Source organism: Callorhinchus milii, unplaced genomic scaffold (genome assembly GCF_018977255.1).
Source record: "Callorhinchus milii isolate IMCB2004 unplaced genomic scaffold, IMCB_Cmil_1.0 Scaffold3, whole genome shotgun sequence".
Taxonomy (NCBI): domain Eukaryota; kingdom Metazoa; phylum Chordata; class Chondrichthyes; order Chimaeriformes; family Callorhinchidae; genus Callorhinchus; species Callorhinchus milii.
Genome location: NW_024704744.1, coordinates 28357755 through 28380567, shown reverse-complemented (window position 1 = coordinate 28380567; position 22813 = coordinate 28357755). Strand labels below are relative to the sequence as shown.

General features: G+C 40.3%; 1 protein-coding gene across 1 annotated transcript in view; it reads left to right on the top strand.

Annotated features, from left to right (window-relative positions):
• The window catches only part of LOC103184995 (intersectin-2), a 122921-nt gene that overhangs the window by 1183 nt on the left and 98925 nt on the right, over positions 1-22813 (top strand). The gene's annotated exons all lie outside the window — the stretch shown is intronic.

Here is a 22813-nt window from a genome sequence, read left to right as displayed (position 1 = left end):
CCTCCTCTTGCTAGTGTGTAGTTCTAAGGCTGCTGGTTGCCCTCCAGTACCAGTCTAAGTGTTCATGTGTGATAGTGAGTGTCAATAGGCCATTCGACCATTAAGGGCATCACAATAAAACCCGGCTGCCACACACTCGCACACTACCCATAGAGACTGCTACAGAGGGACCAGGAGCAGAAACTCTCCTTGGGACTCTGGCTTCTTACCCCCTGGAAGGATGGACCAATTCAGACTTCGACTGAGAGCACAGAGACACTGTTCTCTGTTCACCATACCATAGGGCTCCCCATTTGCAATATTATTGGGGACTCATTTTGCTGTCTGTCTTTGCTGGTGTTGTAACCTTTAAGAGTTGAGCCTATGAATATTTTCCCTCCATGGAGACTTTGGATATTTAAAAAGTACCATTGAGAATTTGGATATGCAGAAAGTGATTGTTATGAACCTGAATCCAGTCACTGTGTGGTACCACTGATGTGCTGTGCCGCAAAACCATTGTTGTCAGCTTTGTTCAATAGGTAGTACTCTCATCTCGAGGTGAGAAGGATGTAGACTCAAGCCCGTTGTTAAGACTTTGAGCTCATGGTTAGACTGATGCTCCAGTGCAGTGCTGGAGAGTGCTTTATTGTCAGAGGTTCCATCCTTCAGATTTGTCATCAAACTGAAATCCAGTCTACCCATTCTTCAGATGGGCGTTAAAGATCCCCTGCATTATTTCAAGAAGGGAAGGGATTTCTTTTGGTGTCCTGGCCAATAATGCTCCAGATTAAGTGATCATCCGCTTATGGCTGTTTGTGAGACTTTGCTGTTGCACAACGTGACATTAGCCTACAAAAATACTCACCAATTGATTGTAATTACTATAATAATCCATGCATTTGATATAGTGCCTTTCACATCTTCGAGATACCTCAAAACACTTCACAGAATTGACTGAATACTTTGTGGGTGAAATGCGGCAGTTAATCGCACACAGAAGTTTCCCACAAACAGTCGTGGATTGAGTGACCTAATTATAATTTTTTTTAATGGATTATTACTCCCAGAAAAATGATACGCCAAACGACTAACAATTGGGTTCCTACTTACTGCTTGGTAAACCGAGGCGTGTAAATTAAGGAAACTTGATTAAAGTTTCGCCCTGCCGGGATTCGAACCAAGGGCCTCTCGCTTGCAAGACACGTGCTCTAATCACTGAGCTGCAAGACTCCACAACTCTTACTGTTAAAGAGCTTTCGGGATGTTTCCGGTGGTAAAGCACTTTTTTTTTAAAAAAAAAGCAAGTTCTTGCTTTGACACTGAACAGTTTAAAAATGATGTTTGATTAATTTCATGCAATTGGCCTCACCCGTTGTGCACACATTAGCTTTCCAGATTGCACATCACTGGATGTATCAACCATTGTAAAAGTGGCACAATGTATTGGAATGAGGTGGGTACTACACTGTTGTCTTTTGTGAATGATAAAACCTGTTCAAAAGACCACTTTTGAGACTGCCCTCATTTCAGGTAATTGGTTTGTTACTGCAGTTTATAGGGACAGTAGCATCAGGAGGTCTTCTGCGTAGGTGACCTTTATGTCTTGTTTTATCAGCATCTCTGTTTTGCTTGTTACAGTTTACATCAAGCTGGTTAGAAATGAGCCACAGAACTTGCTGTCTTGTGGCCATTTTATCTGCGTACTTTCATGGTTTTGGAATTGATTTCTGTGCATTGTAATTGCAAGTGGTGATGCCATGGTTTTGTTTGACATACACTGAGGGGATGTGAGAAGCATATTGGCAACAGCAGTGAAAGAAACGGCTTATTAACAAGTTGGTTTCTGAATCACCAGTACTGTGGAACTGCCTTGCTGCCTTCTGTAGACCAACATTCTGGAAGAACCCCACCCATCCTAAAAATGCAGCAGGCAAAACAGTCCGGTTTGCCAGATTAGTTCAGGGAAGATGGCCTGCACAAACTGTCCGATAATTTCCTTTTCCATTAAAAAGATTTTGTTTTAGTATTTCCATGCTCCTAGTGTTTAAAATTGAATTGGCTGAATGTTTAATGTCATGTTATAAAACTGGGCAGCTAAATAAATAATCCTTGTTTTTGATATAGTGTCTTATCACGACATCAAAATGTCCTTCAAAGTGCTTCATCCGATTGTTTTCATAAAGTGAAAAGACTGTATATCTAGTCAAACAAAAATATTGTTTTAGAGAGTAATTTTGTTGTGCAATTATTGTCCCTTGGTTTCAGGGTTGTTTAATAACTTCCAGTTAGTTATTATACTTTCACTGCAAAAGCTGTGTTACTTTTAATTATTAAATAATCATTTCCAAATGATAATGTGGCGGACGTTTCCCACCATCTGTTGGCCTCTCAGGAAAGAAACATAGATCAAGATGGCAAAAGCTGGTGAAAATACCCATATTTACAGTGGCTATGTTTTTCATTTACACCCTTTTTTTTATTCCGTTTGCATTAAACTGAAATCTTGACGCTGTTCTGCCAAGAGAACGGGTTTACAACCTCAGCATTTCTGAAGTCTGCTTGGTGTCGAGAGAAATGAGCCTTGTCAACAATAACAAACAACAACAAAATGACATTTGTATAGCGCCTTTCATATCGGGAGAACATCCCAAGGCGCTGGACAGGCAGAGTTACAGCCCTGAGCTGAGGGTCGGGGCGGGGGGTGGGGGGAAGCAAGGAAATCGAAAGCACGGTCAAAGGGGAGGGTCTTGAGGTGGTTCTTGAAGGTGGCGAGGGAGGGGGCAAGACGAAGGGACTGCGGGATGGAGTTCCAAAGGGTGGGTGCAGCGTCCCCTGCCCGCCAATAGTGGGGCAAGCAAGGCGGGGGACTTGAAGCAGGCCCGAGCCCGCTGAGTGGAGGGAGAGAACAGGATAGTAGTGGGTTAGGAAGTCGGAGAGGTGGGGGGAGCAAGACCATGGAAGGTTTTGAAGGTGAGGACCAGGATCTTGAACTGTATCCTCTTTGTGATGGGAAGCCAGTGGAGTTGGGCAAGGATGGGGGTGATAGGGTCGCAGAGCCTAGTGCGGGAGAGGACACGGGCTGCAGATTTCTGGATGATCTGCAGCCTGTGGAGAGAGAAGTTGGGGAGGCCGACAAGCATTGAGTTTGCATAGTCGAGCTTCGATGTAATGAAGGCATGTATGAGAGTCTCTGCGGTGCGAGACAGTGTCAGAGCCGGGCGACGTTGCGGAGGTGGGGGAAGGCAGAGCGGGTCATGGTGTAGATGTGGGGTAGAAAGAATAGTTGAGGGTCAAACAAGACCCCAAGCTTCCAGACTGGCTTAGCAAGGTGGAGTGTGCAACCATGGATGGTGATGCTGTCAGCGTCTGAGGTGTGGAGATGCTGACGGGAGCCAATTAGAAGATTCTCGGTCTTGTTGACGTTCAACTGAAGAAAGTTAATTAGAAAGTTACTGTTTAATGTGAGCATTGAATTTCTGTTAGAGCACTCGCCTCCCAAGCAAGAGGATTTGGGTTCGATTCCTGGACAGGGTGAAATGTTAAGCAAGATTCCTTACTCCATATGCCACTGTTTACCTAGCAGTAAGTAGGAATCCGTTTGTTAGTTGTTTGGCGGATCGCTTTTCCGGTGGTAATAATCCCTTCAAAATAATCTACAACTGTTTGGGGGACACTTGCGTACAATTGCTGCTGCATTTCGCCCACAAAATATATAGTCCATTCACTTTCCATTATATTCTATGAAGCGCTTTGAGATGTCTCAAAGACGTGATAAGCCACTATATCAAATGCAAGGATGATGATTATTATTTTATTATTTTTCTCTGAGACTTGACTTAAATTTGTATATCGCCAGTGGGCCTCAAAATATGCTCTTGTTACTTACATACTTTTGTGTGGTAAGGATTATAAAAAGGAACACTTCACTAGTTATACAGATCCATGGTCAGACCTCATTTTGAGTACCAAGGTCAGCTTGGGGCATTTGAATTTTGGATGGATACACTAGCCTTTTAGGGTGTCCAGTAATTGTTCATAAGAGTAATACCTGGGGCTAAAGGGGTTATCTATGATGAGATGCTGAGTTTACTGGGGCTATGAAGAGGAGATTAAGAAGTGATTTGATTGAGGTATTTAAAATAATGAAAGAAATTGACAGGTGGAATAGAGGATGATTGTTCCCTTTAGTAGAGGGGTCATCGCAAGAGGGCATAGCCTTAAAATCAGAGCCAAGACCATTGGAACTGATCATGATGCATTTCTTCACACAGAAGGTTGTGAAGATATGAAATGCTCTACCTGGAAAGCTATAGCGGAGGAATAAATAGGAATGTTTAAAAGTGGGATGTTTTTATAGTGTACATGTGCACTTTTTGATGTATGGTTTATGAGGGAATAATTGCCGTCCTAGAGAAGATATTTAATTCTCAATGGCATTACTTCACAAAAGTCCAATAGCCATTGTGAATTTCACTTGTGATCTGTGATTAAAAGTGAAAGGCCACATACAGCATGCCATATCTGGTCAGATACATTGTTAATCATACAGGACAGCATCTCGAAGTAAAACTTATTCATCTCCTTTCCTGAAAGCAGTGAGCAATGCTATAGGATGGTTCCTCGGGACTGGTAGCCTTTCGGTGGATAACCTGCCCAAGGCTATTCTTCAAATATCAGCCTAAACCATGAGGATCAGCAAGATATTTGATGACAGGGAAGGAGTGATTTCAATAGCTAAACCCTCTCCTGTCCAACTCAACGTTCATATGCAAAAGTTTTATAGGAGTTGTTAACGCAGCAATCAGGAAAGCCCTTTGCTGATTTCTTTCTTCTGCCCTCTCCCCTGAACTAGCAATGTTGAGGCCAATTGCCATGTCTCTATTGAGATTGAGATCATCTGACTCATCCTAACCAACTGAACCTGCCCCTTTCGTGAGCCAAAAGGATCGGTTACACAAGAATTACACACTGATCCATCTAACAACATTTTAAGGCTGATTTTAGGTGATTTCCATTAGACAAACAGTTTGAATTACGGAGTTATACATATCGATGCATTCATTTTCAACATTATACAGGTATTTGTCAAATATCAATAACATCGGCAGTAACCTAACTAATCATATTCCAAACTAATGTATAGGAAAATTAAATCAAGAATGTTGTTGGAATAATTATCTGATTTCACACAGCATATTCAGAGATTTATTGCATGAACTGAGTTCCACAATTTCACAATGGAACAATAGAATTCTCTGAATAAAATCAACATTTACTCAGGAAAATTCCTCCGCGGCATCAATGCTAAAAGCAGTAATTTGCATCCCTACAGCTTGTAACAATGTTCTTGTTTTGGTTCCCAAGATTATGTTGCCTCGCTTTACAACAATGAAATTAATTCCAATACTAGAGATAATTATTAGTAATCTAATGACACACACAATCCTTTGGCCACCTTACTAAATTATTCCAGTTACTAGTATTGATGTTGTTGCACTCTATCAAAATGACCACCGGTGATAGTTGAGAAAATAACCCAATTTTGTAAGCAACAAATTAAAGATATTCTTGCTGCCGTTTCAACACTATAATTTGAGTCATTGTTTTTCTTTTTTTAAAAAAAGCTAAATACAAGTAATCTTTGTTTAATCCAAAGGCCTGATTTAAACCGTGTTACTTTTTCATCAATTTGAAGCTAGTAAGAGCATTTTAGCCTAATCCTTTGGTTTAAGTCTAATGTGTTCGGTATTGCACAGGAGTTGGAAAGATAAAAGAGTTTGCAGTTGAGGACCAGTGATTGAACAAAGCCGCTTCTGATCATCTGTGAAGTGATCACAGTGTTGTTCCACATTCTGCATAGTGGTTAGTGCAAATGTTTAGCTTTAATAAATACAGCATTTGTACATTGAATGATTGCTTTATCCTGCTACTCCCTGCATTCAATGTAGGATGTAGCATTTGCTTACTACACAAAAGAAAACTGTTCAATAATGGTTAAATCCGTTTCTTCCCAAATTATGTTGCCTCATTTCCTGCAGATACTGAATGCACATGCATAACACGTGCACTGGTAAAGTAGTTCTCCCTCTTCGCATTACTGTATTACAGTGAAAACTCGATCAACTGCAATAACGATCTTTCCTTCCCTCCTTCATAGATCATTAAATCAAGGCTGTTGGATTTTTACGATTTCATACCTCATCAATTGCTCACTAAAAATGAAGAAATATCTTTAGTTTGGAAATTTCCCCCATTTTCTTTCCTCCTTCTGTTTGTTTGCTATTTTCCTGCCAATCTTGGGATCCTTGCAGGTATGTTTAAACACCTTGTCACTCTGAGTACAGTTGGGAAGGAAAGATCTAGTAGTTGTCTGCTACTTCACGTGAACCATAATTCACAATCCCTTTTTTACTGAGCTCAGTTGTAAATTTCTGTTTTGGAATTTGACATGAAAATTATCCTTTCGGCCATTGCTGGTGTTTTCATTCTTCTGTTGCAACCAAAACACTGCCTCAAGTTATTGAGTTTTAATGTTTCAGCTGTGCATTTTTTCACCCTTCCTTTCAAATTTTTATGATCTAAAATCTGCCTGCAGGACTCTGTTTTTCATTATTTACCTGTGCCATTGTAAGTTATGGAGGAATGACAGGATGTGACCTTCAAGCAATTTTTCCAACAGTGTAGTTGCTTCTGAAACATGCTATTTTACAAACTAGTTATTTTGACATTTGGAAGGCAGGTGCTGGTGGGTATCATAGGGATATGATGGTCCTATGGCAGTGAATGCTTTTATTTTTACATTTTTCTTTCAAGTTTTACCTGCTTTTCCACCTGAGGGTGTTTTTTCTCCTTCTCCTGGAGTGCAATTCCTGGGTGGGGGTGGGGGTGCAGCCTCTGCTGTCTTGCCAAGGAGCTGTTTTTTCATGTCTGAGCCTTATTCCCTTTGACCATTGGGGAACATATCACAGCAGAGCCTGATCCGGTCCTCATCCAATGTCTAGACAGTTCACATTTCCATGAGTGAAATCAATGATGGTGAACTTTTCCAAGGTCTGGTTTAATACTGAAAACAAAACAGAAGGTTTAGAATTTGACTTTATGTAATGTCTCTTGCTATAGATGCTCAGAATGTTTTTCATGAGTTGTCTATTGGCATTATGAATAACATACCTCCTTTCTGTACGTTAAACCCCTATTTATAATGACTGTTTGTGAATTAGTACCATCCAATTCTCCTTGTGGTATTTGTCTTCAGATCCTCAATGGTAGATTTGAAGTTGAGTGAGGAATATAAATTGCAGATGTGGAACAAATTAAAGTAGAAACACAGTAGAAAAAAACAACATTTTTTTTCTTAATTTTTTATTTTACAAGGGTAACAATGCAATGAAGATTCTTGCTTGTAAAGATGCCTCAACATTTTTCTCCTGGAAACATACTCTGAAATTTGACTGACCTCAAATGATCTTAAAATCCAATATCTTTGTGTGCAACATTGGATTTCTACACAATTAGAACTCACAGTGTAGGCTGACACGACAGTGCAGTGCTGGGAGTGCGCTGCATTGTCAGATGTGCCGTCTTTCAAATGAGACATTAAACCAAGATCACGTATGCGTTTTCAGGTGACACTATTTGAAAAGAGAAGCCAGTTATTTCCCGGTTAGCTGGCTGCCAAGTCCCCAGATAAAAATTAGTAATTCACTTCATTTTTAGCTTTTGGGACATTGCTGAGTGCAAATTGGCTGCCAAATTTGCACTTCACAGTGAATTCCGAGCGCTCAATATAGCTCCTGCATTGATCTTTTAATCCTATAGGAAATCCTAATTTATGTATTTGTGTGAATGTGTAAGAAGGGGAGGGTGGCAGAAGGAGGAGAGAAGAAACAAACATACACATTTTTTCTATGCATTTATGATACATTTAACCCCTAGTCTTAAAATAATGCATGACTTCAAACACCTATTGCTGCTGAAAGGCCTTTCAAAATGTTTGAAAGAACTCTGCAGCTCGTGTACTGTCCCGCACCAGGCTTCGCGACCACATCACTCCCACCCTCGCTCGCCTCCACTGGCTCCCCATCCCCCAGAGGATCGAATTCAAGATCCTCACCCTCACCTACAAGGCCATTCACGGCCTTGCTCCCTCCTACCTCTCCGACCTACTATCCCCCTACCTACCTGCCCGTACCCTCCGTTCCTCTGGCTCCGGTCTGCTCCACATCCCCCGCCCCAACCGCACTACCATCGGTGGCCGGGCCTTCAGCCTCTCAGCCCCGAGGCTCTGGAACTCTATCCCCCAGTGCCTTCGCCGCCTCCTCCCTTTCCTCCTTCAAGGCCGGTCTCAAGACCTTTCTCTTTGACCGTGCCTTCAGCTCCCCTCTCGACTCTCCCTCCCTCCCCTCACCCTGACCATTTCCCCCTGCTCGGGTCCCGACCCAACTGTACAGCGCCTTGGGACGTCCTCCCGACGTGAAAGGCGCTCTATAAATGGAATGTTGTTGTTGTTGTTGTTGCAGTACCCTTGAGGCAGATGTTGCTGCAATAAACACAAAAGCTTTCTTTCATGCAGAGTGTATATTCCAGCCTGCTTTATGATAGTGTAGAAATTGCGAGTGAGAAAAGGGCAAATGAGAAAATAAATTTTGAAAGCAAAGAATCCTGATTTGATTCGAGGGAAGAGAAAATAGATGGATATAAAGGAGGGGATGAGGAGTGGTGGGGGGTTCAGTCGAGTAAAACCAGTTTGGTTTAGTGGTGTTTCTGTGCTATATCAATCTATGTAGATCTATGATTTATAGAGTAAAATCAAGAATTTATTTCTCAGTGCACTGTTTATTTTTAGACTATACCAAAAATATGGTATTGCCTTGGGCTTTCCAGGAACAAATGTGTGTTATAAATTAAGGTGACCATATTTTGTAAATCAAATCCAAGGACACACAAAAAAAATTGACCTCACCACAATTGCTGATGCTGCCGTACTGGCAAAACTTGTTGGATTAATGGCTGTATTTCTCTGATGAGTGCATCTGTTTTAGAATCTTATTGTTCTTTCTCAGTTTTTTGCTGAACTCGTGATAGGGTAAATTTGGCCAGGGACATAATACAGTCATCTGGGGACTGTTCCCGGAAATCAGTGACGTATGGTCACCCCAAAATATAAATCCTTCATAATTTGAGGCAACATGCAGGTTGCCTGGCAACTGTGCCCGTATGAGACCAAGCTCATATTCATTAATCAATAGGATTTGTTAGTGTCACGTTTCCAGTTTGTTATGACCTGGGTAAGGTTTTCAGATTTCTGTGATTTAGTGAGGTAAATAGCAGTCATCACACTGTGCAATAAATCCTGTGAAGTGCTTGGAAACTTCCTCCAAATGTGAAAGTGCTATTTTAAATGTAAGGATTCTGATTGTTATAATAGCTCCAAAAACAATGACTAACACCAGCAGAGGCTCTATGGGGCGAATAGCCTCTTCTTATGCTGCAATTTCTATGATTCTATGTGGATTCTTTCTGCATTAAAAACCAACTGGAATGTACATTGCGGTCATTGTAAAGGTGTCATTCTGTATGCCGAGACAAAGCCTTAAAGCACTTCCTAAGAATTACTGTAAAGTGGAATAACTGTGTACATTGGGGGTAAATTATACATTGTATTTAAAGGTCTGAAGGATATGGGGATAGGTCATCGGAGTGGGATTGAAAGTACAGCTTGCTCGGAGAGCTGTTCTAGACTCAGTTGACTGAATGACCTCCTCTTGCACTGTATGGTTCTATTTTCACTGAAATGTAACCGTTATTCCACTCATAGTTCAGCGACGTCAGCATCAGATTGCAAAAACCTCACACTAGACCTGAAAGGAATTAAATGACTGTAAATGAGGCTGCTGTAATTCACCAAACAGTGCTGTCTAATGAAACAATAATTCATACAGCGTCACGTTTCTTTGTTAATGAGTAATTTTGAGGATGCCTGAAGACTGACTATAACTTGCTTTTGTTAAGTAGGAAGGAAAGGTCTGTGTGCTCTGCTGTCATTTTTTCCACCTCTTCGAGCAAGCCTTTTGTTGGAACATATGAGGTGCTGAGCTGAAGAGAGAAAAACATATTTTTCGAGGCTGGTTTGGCAATAAGAAACCATATTACGGAGAGAGAAACTGCTGGTTGAAAACAACGAGGAATGTATGGTAATGGCAGTAGCTGACCAGGAAAAGTAATGATGCTTTGGGTACTTGATTTCATTTTAAATTTGAGAATTTGAGAAAAACGAAGATTAGAAATTCTGTGTATGTATATGAGTACACGTGTATGTCTGTTCATCCATCAGGAAGCAGGTTTTGCTCCAGAAATTTAATCATATGTCTCAAAAAATGTAGACATTAAAAAGCTAAGTGCTGTCTCTGAAATCCTGCATTTTTTTTAAACATGAAGGAAATCCTACTTAATAGACATGTATTCAATTGTAGAATTTAGGTCTTGGGTGACACTGCTGGAAATGTTTTGCATGGGAAACTCAAAGGCATGCCGTTTCTTTCATGGTTTCATCCATTCTCCCAAACAAAAATAATCCTAATCCTTCCATTTGGGATAGCACACGTAACATTGAAGTATCTCAAATCGCTTCATAGGTAATTGCTGTTGATTCATCACAAGTATTTCTATCAGGTGTTTTATACTGATTGCTCAACCTCCACATGGGGAAGTTTTCCTTTGCCAAACCACCACTAAAATAAGGACCTGCCCAGAATCAATTAGCCTTGATTGAATCTCTAAAGTAGAACCTATTACGAAGTGCACTATTATGTGAGCTTGCTCTTGCATCCCAACATTTGTTTACTCAAAACAGCCAAAATACGCAGGCTCACTCCATTGGAGCTTCAAAACACTAACTGGCTTAATTCCCCCCCCGCATTGTCTGTCATTTTGTGTTTCTGTGAGAATACCCAGTGAATATAGCGCTGACCGACTATTGTACTCCTATTATACTGGATCCATTGCATTATAATCTGTTGTAAAATTGCTTGGGCTGGGTGAAGATTATTTGCAATATGCCCAACAGTCTAGAGATCAAGATTACCAATTCCTTTTACGTGCATCTTTGAAAAACCTACAAGAAAGATTATAGGTATCGCTTCTGTTAAAACGGTACATATTTGTTGTTCGCTTCCTCTTACACTAAACCAAGCAGGGTTCAGAGTTCAATCTCATGGTAAATCCCTGTTTTCCTGTCAAGTGATGCAGATAAACCACAGTTATCTGCATTATACAGATCAAAGCTGCACTCACTCAACTGGGCTGCTGAGGTTGAAACTATCATTGGCTGGGTATGTGCAGTATTTAGTTTTACACCAACAACTTGTACTTATATAGAGCTCTCAATGCAGAGTAGCATCTCAGAGAGCTTAACAATGGCGGAGACTGACTCCGACCCGGGGGTGTGGGAGAGAGGGGCGGTGGCTGTAAGCACGGTCGAAGAGGAAAATTTTCAGGCGGGACTTGGAAAAGGGGAGAGAGAGAGCAAGGCCGGTGCCAGTCAAGTGGAGGCGCCGGGTGATGGATTGGGGAGTGAGGAGGTCAGAGAGGCAGGGAGGTGCCAGAGAGTGAAGGGATTTGAGTGTGAGGATCTTGAAGTCGATCCATTCAGTGGTGGGGAGCCAGTGGAGCCTGGCCAGAACTGGTGAGATGTGGGTATGGAGTTCGGTCCGGGTAAGTATGCAAGGGCAGAGTTCTGAATGAGCTGGATCTTTTGAATAGTGGAGCTGGGGAGACCAACAAGGAGTGGGTTTGAGTAATTCCAACTTTACTGTGTATTCAGTGGAAAAATGCACTTTCTGTAAATATGTTGAGTTATTCTGAGAAAACCAGAAAGAGAAGAAGTTTACTGGCATGGACTAATTGGGCCAGGTGGCCTGTTTCCGTTCTGTATCACTCCATGTAAATTCAGATTGGAGGCTAATTGTTCATTGAAGCCTTTGTTGCTAAGGGTGAAAAAGACTTCTTAAGAGTTTAATGCTGTGTTATATTTTTGGCATGTTGGTGAATTCATGGTGTCCTGGGAATAACCACATAAAGCTGCTGGATGTTGTCAGAAATTTTCAGTTGTGTTGTACGTGGGATAAACGCGGTCAAGTCAACACTCATCAAATGGGTGAAAGGGTACGATAAATTACAAGAGAGAAGATTGATCACTTCAGCAGAGTCCTGTGGAGCCTGGGGATCGATCTGCTCTTAACATAAACTCATATCTTTAGTAACACAAGGTAGAGTTGGAGAGGGGGAAACATAGGGACAGGATGAAATCATTTCACCCATCAAGTCTGTCCGTTATTTCATTAGATCATGGTAGACGGTTTAACCACATTTGTCTGCCTTTTCTACGGATCTGTTAATTTATCTATCTTTGAGCGTGGATCGAATTTTGCTTTCAGCAAGTTTTTTGTACAGGGATTTTCTTTTTTCTATTTGATTTAACCTGGTAATAGAGGATCTGATGAATAACAGTAGATAGATACTGTCTCTTTCCATCAAGGCATGGGATTTGCATGGAAATATTATTAGGTTGTCACTCTAAAAGTAGCAGCACAGGTGGACAAAGCCATAAAGCATCAAATAGGATCATTGACATTACATCAAGAGGAATAGAGTATATAGGAAAGGAAGTAATGGTAAAATTACCTTGGTTAGACCACATTTGAAGTATAATGTGCTGTGCTGATCATTATATTACAGATAAGAGTACAGTGTAGATATTACCTGGAAGGGGCTTTACCTATCGAAGAAAGATTGTGCAGGTTGGAACTTTTCTCGCTAGAGTTGAGAGAATTGAGAGGGGAACAAATAGATTATAGTTTAAGATTATAAAAGGATGCCGGAAGGTGGACATTGACGGACTGTTTCCTCATGTTGGTGAATCCAAAACCAGTGCATATTAACTGTAAGATAGCCAGTAGAAGATCTAAAAGGGAGTCATAGAATGTGGAGCTCACCGTCAAAGCTGTGGTTGAAATATGGAATCATTAATTCAGTGGTTAGAGCACTCGTTTCGCAAGTGAGAGACCTGGTATCAATTCCCGGTAGGGTGAAATGTTGGGCAAATTTCCCTACTCCACACAACTCTGTTTACCTAACAGTAAGTAGGAGCCCTGTGTTAGTTGAATGGCGGATCACTTTTCCGGTGGTAATAATCCCTTTTAAAAAAAATTATAAATTGGTCACTTCAATCCACAACTATTTGTGAGACGCTGCTGAGGGCAATAGACTGCTGCGTTTCGCCCACAACTTATACAGTCAATTCACTTTACAGTATATTCTGTGAAGCGCTTTAAGATGTCTTGAAGGCTTGATTAGGCACTGTATCAAATACAAAGATTATTATTATCAATGTGTTTCATAGGAAACTTGATGCATACGTGAGGGAGAAGGGAATAGATGGGGTAAAGAGTAAAAGGGTTGGAGGCTTATGTGGAGTATAAACACCGATACGGACTAGTTGGGCTGAATGGCCTGTTTTGTGCGTAGTATCATTCTATGTAATTTTACGTATGCATTTGTGTATTTTATTTCTCTGTAGAATACGCATCCTGTGCATATTAAACACACAATCTCAGCCATCTGTTTTTCTCTGGTTAACAAATAATTTCTTGACAATACTATAAAAAAGATTTTTACTTCAGTTCCGATTTCACCTCCAGATTGTCCTCAGTTCCTTGCATTGTTATCCTTTACAAAGTTACTTTTATCTTTTAATTGGTTGTTAGTAGCTTTTTTCTGTAGCCTTGGCAGCACTTTGCAGCTTTAGTTTGTAATCTGTTTTTGCACCTGCAACCACTTTCCTTAATTTGTACTTGAAACACTGGTGTTTTCTCTCAATCCATATAACTTGGCTCTACCTGCATAAGCATTCCAGTTTGTTTTGCCTGTTTCTTTGGCTGATGGAGGTTACTAACCAGATGGGCCCTTATAGTGTTTGAAATATTCCACTTCTAATTACATTGCTGTACTGTATTCTGGTTGGTGCACTTCCCTTTCTTTAAGCCTTTGGTGTTGCTGCATCCTGACCATATTTTTGCTGCACACCGCACAGTCTGCTTGTTCTTTTGGCACGCAGATATGGGTGCATTGATCGAAGACTGTAATTTAACAATTAAGATCATCTCCCCCCCGCCGCCACTTCACCCGCATTACATTCAGACTTTTTCCGCAGGCGATATATTTCATTGCTGGTTTTGCTGTGCATTTTTTAAACCAGTTCTGTATCCTAGTTTAAATGCATGCGTTTCAAGAAGAATATCCTGTGAATATAGAATTGTGTGCCAGAAATATGGATGAGAAGCTTTGATTTAGAATAACCAAAACAGTTGGGTCATTAATTTTCCATCTAGAATTTAAAAGTGCTGGATAATTTGATGGGAGGTAGAGGATGGATACGATGTAGTGAATAAAGGAAAGGTGGTTGTTCCAGTCATCTTGTCTTCAGCAGACTCCAAGGTATGACAGTATTTATTTACTGTATTATGAATAATAAACAGAATTGGTCTTTTGTCAATGTAAAATCATGAGCTTAATTTTTATAGTACTGTATCGACTTACCGGGTAAAAATAAAATAAAGACCAGCACGGTTTCTTTAGCATAGATTTTAAATGGGGAGAACAAAACATTCTTATTTGATGTATTTAACTGCGCATTAAATTTAAAAATGATATGTTAAAACCTACGTATTCACTTGTGATTCCTCACTTGGCAAGTAGTTGGTCTTTGTTGTGGTAGCCAAGTGAAGTTTTGCACTTGCCCAGGCTGAAGGAAGAAACATTCATAGTCAGATTGTCCAGGTCTTCTTTTGTGCACTTCCTGCTGGTTGCTGACTTGAGAGGACTTTAGTAACCAATGATCTGACTGCCCTAAATGGCTGGAAATAGTGTGCAACAAGGGCAAACGTGAAGAGGAATTGAGCATAAATTCAAATGGGAAGCAGAGAACGTTTGGTTTAAAATCTGAGTCTTCATTGAAGCTTCTGTTATTAACTATGACTTTGTAAGAGCTGTTGGTGTATTTTTGGCATGGTCATGGATATCACAGTGTGATGGAATGAGACCTCTCAGTGATGAGAAATGAGAGTACAATATCGGAAAAACCAAATCCAATTTGCCTTTCCAAAAAAGAGCTTGAATTTCATTAATGTGCTGGACAGTGCATTAAAATAAACCCTACATGACCCATGTTTGGCATGTGAGAATGGTTCCCCTTCAGAAGATCTTCAAAATTAAGTATAGAGAATATGGGCACAGCAGCCACCGTAACCTCTAGTTATCGCCTGTTAGGTATCTCAGTAGAGCTGGCATTAGACTGATGTGTAAGCTTCACCACCTGTTTCTTTCTGGTTTGCTCTAATCCTCCATTTCAGGAACAAGACGCAAAATAATATAGAACTTTATACTGTCAGAAAATCTATTTTGCTTTGAAATTGAAACGACTCCTTTTAAAGATGTTTCTCTTTGGTATCTATTAAATAAGTTTGTTTCATTATTATGGCTTGCAAATGGTCTGTATTTAAGAGCAGACCAGCTTTATCAGGACACTTTAGAGCATGAGATCTGCCTTTGAGGTAATCTAATACCTCAGGGTATATTGTATGCCTCTACCCTACAAATTAGAGTATTTTTTTTCGAACAAGTACAAATGTGTGCTTGTGTTGGATTCAGGATGCTATTTAGGGAATGCTTATAATTTAGATGCCAATTATAACTGAAATGTGAAGTGCATGAATAGCCCCATGTGGCTGAGTTCTTTTAGTGAGTTTTACAAATTATGTGAATATAACACTTGTGAAGGCTCTTCCTTTTCAGAAGAATTCATTCAGCCATTTCTATTGGACTATCTTTTTTTCGACCCAAGTAACATTTTTCCTGCACCTGACTCTGTACTTTGTTATTCATTTCTTTCATGATTGCAAGCTGGACACATAGCATTAGCCTACAAAACATACAATCACTACACTTTACAATAAATCCTATGCAGCACATTGAAGTGTCCTCTCGAAGTGAAAGGCGCTATATCAAATCTAAGGATTATTTTTTGAGTTTCTTTAGTAACAAATTAATAGTCTGGAGACCTCTGGAAGCCTTGTTTTGAATGCATCATGTCCACAAGGTCCTACATGCTTTAATTGTATTAATTCTGAAGTTTCTTGAACTGCCAGTATAATTGGAAGGATTTACCCATGGAAATTTTCAGCAGAGTTAAACTTTTTAGGAACTTTATGACACTTTTTAAAAAAAAAAGTTTTCTCTGATGTTGTACTGAGTTCCCTAAATAAAATTGGTCACTCACTTCATGACTGTATGTGTAGCAACATCATTAGTTAACAGAAGGCTGAAGATACAGGTTGTATGGGAGATAGATACTAGTGAAGTAAGAGATGGAGAAAGAAAGGGGAAGCTGGACAGGCTGAATGGCACCACTCTGTTTGTGGGACATTACTTTGCATAAATTGGCTACTTTGTTTGCCGACAAAGTTACTGCACTTTATAGTATATGCTATGAAGTAAATTGAAATACCCTCTCAATATGAATGGGGCTATATCAAATGTAAAGATGGTTATTATATTAAGGATGCTGGTCATATACAGGAGGGAGAAGGGAATAGAAAGGTATGGTAAGGAGTGGGTGGAGCCAAATGGTTTGTTTCCATGCTTTACAACAACAACTTGCACTTGTATAGCGCGCTCCACGCAGGGTAGAGTCTCTTAACAGTGGCGGAGACTGACTCCGAGCCGGGGGGAAGGAGGAGGTGGCCATAAACCTGGTCGAAGGGGAAAGTTTTCAGGTGGGACTTGAAAGAGGGGAGAGAGGGGGCAAGGCGGAGGGGTTCAGGGGAGTGTTCCAGAGTTTTGGAGGATTGTGGCTGAAAGCACGATCTCTGATGGTGGGGCGGAGGGTGCGAGGGACGGGCAGGAGACTGGTGCCAGTTGAGAGGAGGTGCTGGGTGGTGGATTGGGGAGTGAGAAGGTCGGCGAGATAGGGAGGAGCCAGGGAGTGAATGGATTTGAACACAAGAATGAGTATCTTGAAGTCGATGGGGAGCCAGTGGAGCCTGGCCAGAACTGGTGAGATGTCTAGTCTATGTAAATCTATGCAAATACAAAATACAGTACAAAATTACATTTGTATAGCACCTTTCATGTCGGGAGGACATCACAAATCTATAATATGTAATATTTTTACCCACAAATGAAGTGCTTTGCGACATCCTCCCGAGGTACTACACCAGAAATAAGGATTGTGATTATTGTGAATAATAGTTATACACGTACCTGTACATGTCACTAATATAACTCGCCCTCACCTACTGTGGATGTGATGCTGGTATGAGTTTGGCTGCAGACAACTGACTAAGTTACCTGGCTCTTTAGCCATAAACCATTACAAAGATACTTGATTTATCAGACTGATACCGGGAATGAAAGGACTTAGTGATTCTAGGGAAACTTTTATAGAGCTGTTAAGGTTATATGTGATCAGGTTAAGTTGTTTAAGATAATAGAGGCAATTTACAAGAGAGATAGTAATGGGCGACTTTTCCTTCTGGTAGGCAATCCAGTACAAGAGGCCATAATTGTATAATCATTGTTAGGACAGTTAAAAGTTAAACCACAAAATATTTCTTCACACAAAGTGTTGAGACGATGTGTAATCCAGTTCTCCAAAAGGCTGGCGATACAGATTCCATGGGAGATAGATAGTAGTGAAGTAAGAGATGGAGAAAGAAAGGGGAAGTTTGATTGACAAAATTGCCCCACTGCTGTTCTTCTGTCTTTTCTATCTCATAATCTGTTATAATTTCTGGTATAATAACCGTTTTAATAATAATTTCTGTTATAATAATGGTTATTCTATTATAATAACCATTCTAAAAAATCTTTTGGAAAGTGTTAACGCTAACAGACCTTAACATCCAGTTAGAGCTTCAGCTCTCCTTTCTCCCTCACATTCGGTCCCTGACCAAGACTACTTTTTTCATCCCTCACCATATTGCCCTCCTCTGTATGTGCTGTACATTTCTATATTGTGAGTATCTGATATCTTAATTTATCAGAACAGTACCCCATTAAACCACTTTGCCAGACAGCCAGTCATTAACTAACATTCATTAGTCATTCTGCATAGTTGACTCAACAAATTCTGTGGAGAGATTTTAATGGTAAGCATGCTCAAAGTAATGGCTCAACTTGCATATTGAAATTGGAAATAGCTGAATTATAATTTTACCTAAATGGGCAAATGTCTTTAACCTTGTCTGTTTTTACAAGTTTATTATAACCACAGCAGATTCTGCATTTTGCAGTAATATCTGAATAAAATGAAGTGTTTCAAAGTCTATTTATAATATTTCAATTGGGGAATAATCTAATACTTAGGGTTACAGTCAGCCACAGTATTTTTGACATTTAAATGTTTGAGGAGGAGGTGGAATTTACTACAGAATAACACAAGCTACAGCTGATGAATCATAGTTCAACAACCTGGTAGGAAAATGATTGTTTTCCTTTGACTAAAAAAANTCTGAGTAAATGCCTTGTCCCTTGTGGGGTTTGCTGCTATGTTTATGCATTACGATCAAAAGACTTTCCCAAATCATCCTCTGATGTCCATTTGATCTTTTGATTTCTGGATGGGAGGATGGACATACAAAGAGGAAGTGGAAGAAGGAAGCTAATACCTTCTATGATTCATTTCAGAACATGTTTTCTTCTGGTAACATTGTTCATGTGGACCTGTACAGAGACAGTATACCATCATGATATTAGATAGGACTGGGTGGGGACCTGAAGTAGGGACTCAAATTAGACACTCAAATGTTCTATATTTAAAATAATAGACAGTTTCCAACCGCTTGAACAACATCAACTCAAGTTGATAATAGACTAGCTGACAGAGTAAACTAGTACTAAACTAGTACTAATGCACCATTAGTACTAATAAAGGTGAAAACGGATGGTTATCAGCTGGTGTACGTCTCACAGATTTGTTCTGATATTTGAAACTGTACATATGTATTATAGCAGGGTCACACAAAAGATGTTTGGATGGAGAAGGCTCTTTGAACAATTTAGTCTCATCCTTCTGGAATAACCTTACCCTCTTCTCATTACACCATCAAATTTTCCTCAAATCAGCCCAGTGTCCTGTTCAAAACGTGCACTACTAAACAATATGGGAAAACTACACTTTTCCTTTCTAGATCTTGAATAGGAGCTAGAATTGAAACTGCTTTGACTCATGAGTGAATGGCTCACCTGCTGTATTGATCTTCGCTGGTATGTGTCCCTCCCCTATACCGCTTCTACTGGTGTGAATTCTTCATTGAACAATATGTAAATATAAATATGTAAAAATATGTAAATATAACTTAACTAGCCCAAAATGTGTGTGTGTCCTGTCTGTGCAAATGTGGCTTACTTGCTTAAAAGTTTTTTTAAAATGTTCACTCTTCTGTCCAGATAAAATGGCATTGTGGTCTGCTTCTGGACTGTGGTCTACCAATTGGTAAGTTAGTTGTAGACTGAGTTGAAAAATGTTGGTTTCTGTGCTGTGTGAGGCTGTACAGAAAGATGTTGTGGTTAAAGTTAGAGCAGTAGTTCCTGTTCTTTCTTTGAAGTATGAATTTTGATCCATTTTTCTCATTGACTATGATGGAATTAAGTTCAATGGTGAGAAAGATATAAGATTTTTCTTTATGTTCAAAGTTGAACCAATGTAATTTGCTTCATGGCTGTTTGAATTCTTGACATAAATATAGCAAATGTGATAAGGATTTTTGGACAGCTGCTTTTTGACTAGCTTTCTCAAAAATTAGATTGCCCTTGATTTCTGACTTCTGACTGTATGTAAATTTATTTTATAAAGCGATGTAGTATTTATAGCATAGACATCTTTGGCAGTTAAAGGACCTTTTTAGCTCAAATGGTTGGCGCATGATGAAAAGGATGGTTTCAAGAACAAGAAAATAAAAGATCAGTGTTCTTGTTTTCTGTAATCAGCATAACTTTCTTGTATGAAATACTTCAGAATATAGATCTCTAATTTTGTGGTGATTCTCTAATTTGTTTCTTAATTTGAATACTAGCCCTTCTACACACAGTAATCATAATAATCCTTGCATTTGATACAGAACATACTGTGATGTGAATTGACTGTATATTTTGTGGGCGAAACGCAGCAGTCAATTGGACACAGCAGTGTCCCACAAACGGTCACGGAATAAGTGATTCAATTATTATTATTTATTGAATAATAAATAACAGTATTTCCCGGAGTACGCGGTTGGGGTGGGGTGGTGACAGGATTATACACACTGGCACAGAATTCAAATAGTGTTCAAAGTTCCAAGATAGTATAGGTGGGAAAAGCTCAATCTGGAAACCATGTACAAGTCTGTTATCGCGACTCACTGTGCTGTTATGACTTTGGCACTTTCCGTTTATTCTGGTTTAAGCCAGTTGAACTTTGCCTTTTTATTCCATTTCAATAAAGTACCTTGATTTTTCTTTCAAAAACAATTGGAGCCAAGCTAAACTATCAGTATAAGAAACAGAAAGAAAACTAGTATTTTTAAATGAAATGACAAAAGCCCAGATATTTTACTGGGTGGACGCTCAGTGGTATGTAGGTAGGCCACGGCTTTATTCTTAGATTTACATAGAATCAGCACATGCAGCACTGAAACAGACTATTCAGCCCAATGAGTCCATGCTGATGTTTATCCACCACATTAGCCTCCACCCATCCTGATCCACCAACCTGAACCTCTCTCTGCCCACACCCCTCTATCATGTATGCCTCATACATTAGTGCAGTTTCATATCTTTCTGTTCTAAATCCTATTTGATATGAACAACCTCTCTAATTTGCATGTATTTAACAATTCTTCAAAAGGACACAACATATTTAAATGTATTTGTGCTGAAAACAACATATTAGGCTGACTTGAGGTGAAGTTTTTCTTCCCTCACCCGAAAGGTAATCAAATCAGTTAGGCATTCTTGATGTAGTTTTAATAGTTAGATCATTGACTGATATTGTGCAAAATAAGAACTTAAGAACCACAGATGCAAATAGGCCAAATGGTGTGAACCCCATCCACCTACACACCATATCTTGCATTTACATTTTATATAGTGTCTATAATGTTGAGAACAATCCCTTCTTTCCAGAAATATATTTAAACATCTCCTGATTTTTTTTTGCCTGCTGATGAGGATAAACTATCAGAGCAAAGGCTGGACAGGTTTTGAGGGCAACCCATTTTACAAGGTGTTTTCTCCCATTTTACGCATCAACTATTATTATGGCCTCAGTCTGAGAATATCTGTTCATATTAAATTAAGGGATATTCTGTACTTTGGGCTTGTGCCACAAGGAACTTGCTTGAGCTGTCCAAATTCCAGCCTTTTACAGACACAGAAAAAGTGCTTTCATCCAAATTGCAAAGGAAAATATACGATTACAATACTACCTATTTGTCCTGTGTAATATTTCTAAAAGCACCTTGGCATTCTCAAAACCTTTGCTGTATAAGGAGTCTTTGCTTGGCTTCCCAGACATAGCACAGGAAAAGGTGTAAAACAATGTTTTTTTTTCTGAGGGTCTGTTTCAAGCGAAAAATTTTCTGTTTTGAATTTCTTGACTGAGGTTTCAGGACTTCCTCTGTGCAGAATTTGGGGATTTCCATTAGAACTAATTGATGGTTTTATTTTGAAATAACATTACATTTTGCTCTATTTTGCTATAAAAACTATTACTAGAGCAAAAGATTTCTGTGCATGCGTGTGTGCGTACGCGTGTGCACGCATGTGTACGTGTGTGCACGTGTGTGTTGAAAGTAGCTTTCAGAAAGGTGACGCTTGATATTCAAAAACTTTCTGTTTGTGTAAAATATTGGTAGCCCTGCTCAGCAAAATTCCCTGTGGCAAATAAATCCACTGCCCACAATCTGCAGTGGAAAGTTATTTTTACTGGTTAAGAGGTGTCAGCCTGGCTCAATTGGGGAATAAAGAGGAGCCATTGACTTCAAGCTTGTCCCATGTAACTCACCTTTTAAAAGGCATATAGTGATGAGTGATTTTCACCTCGGGGTAGGATCAAGCCTCACACAGGGACTTGAGCTTACAGTCTCAACAACAACAAGATTCCATTTATAGAGCACCTTTCACGTCGAGAGGACGTCCCAAGGCGCTGTACAGTTTGGTCAGGACCAGAGCAGGGATGAAATGGTCAGGGTGAGGGGAGGGAAGGGAGGGAGCGAGGAGGGGGTAGAGAGTCGAGAGGGGAGCTGAAGGCACAGTCAAAGAGAAAGGTCTTGAGACCGGCCTTGAAGGAGGAAAGGGAGGAGGCGGCGAAGGCACTGGGGGATAGAGTTCCAGAGCCTCGGGGCTGAGAGACTGAAGGCCCGGCCACCGATGGTAGGGCGGTTGGAGTGGGGGATGTGGAGCAGACCGGAGCCAGAGGAACGGAGGCTACGGGCAGGAAGGTAGGGGTATAGTAGGTCAGAGCAAGGCCGTGAATGGCCTTGTAGGTGAGAATGAGGATCTTGAAATCAATCCTCTGGGGGATGGGGAACCAGTGGAGGCGAGCGAGGGTGGGAGTGATGTGGTCCCGAAGCCTGGTGCGGGACAGTACACGAGCTGCAGAGTTCTGAATGACCTGCAGCTTGTGGAGGGAAGTGCCGGGAAGGCCGGCGAGGAGAGAGTTCCCATAGTCCAGCCTTGAGGTGAGAAAGGCGTAACACTCTAGTACAGAGGCTGTGATGCGTTGTTTTTCATAGAAGGC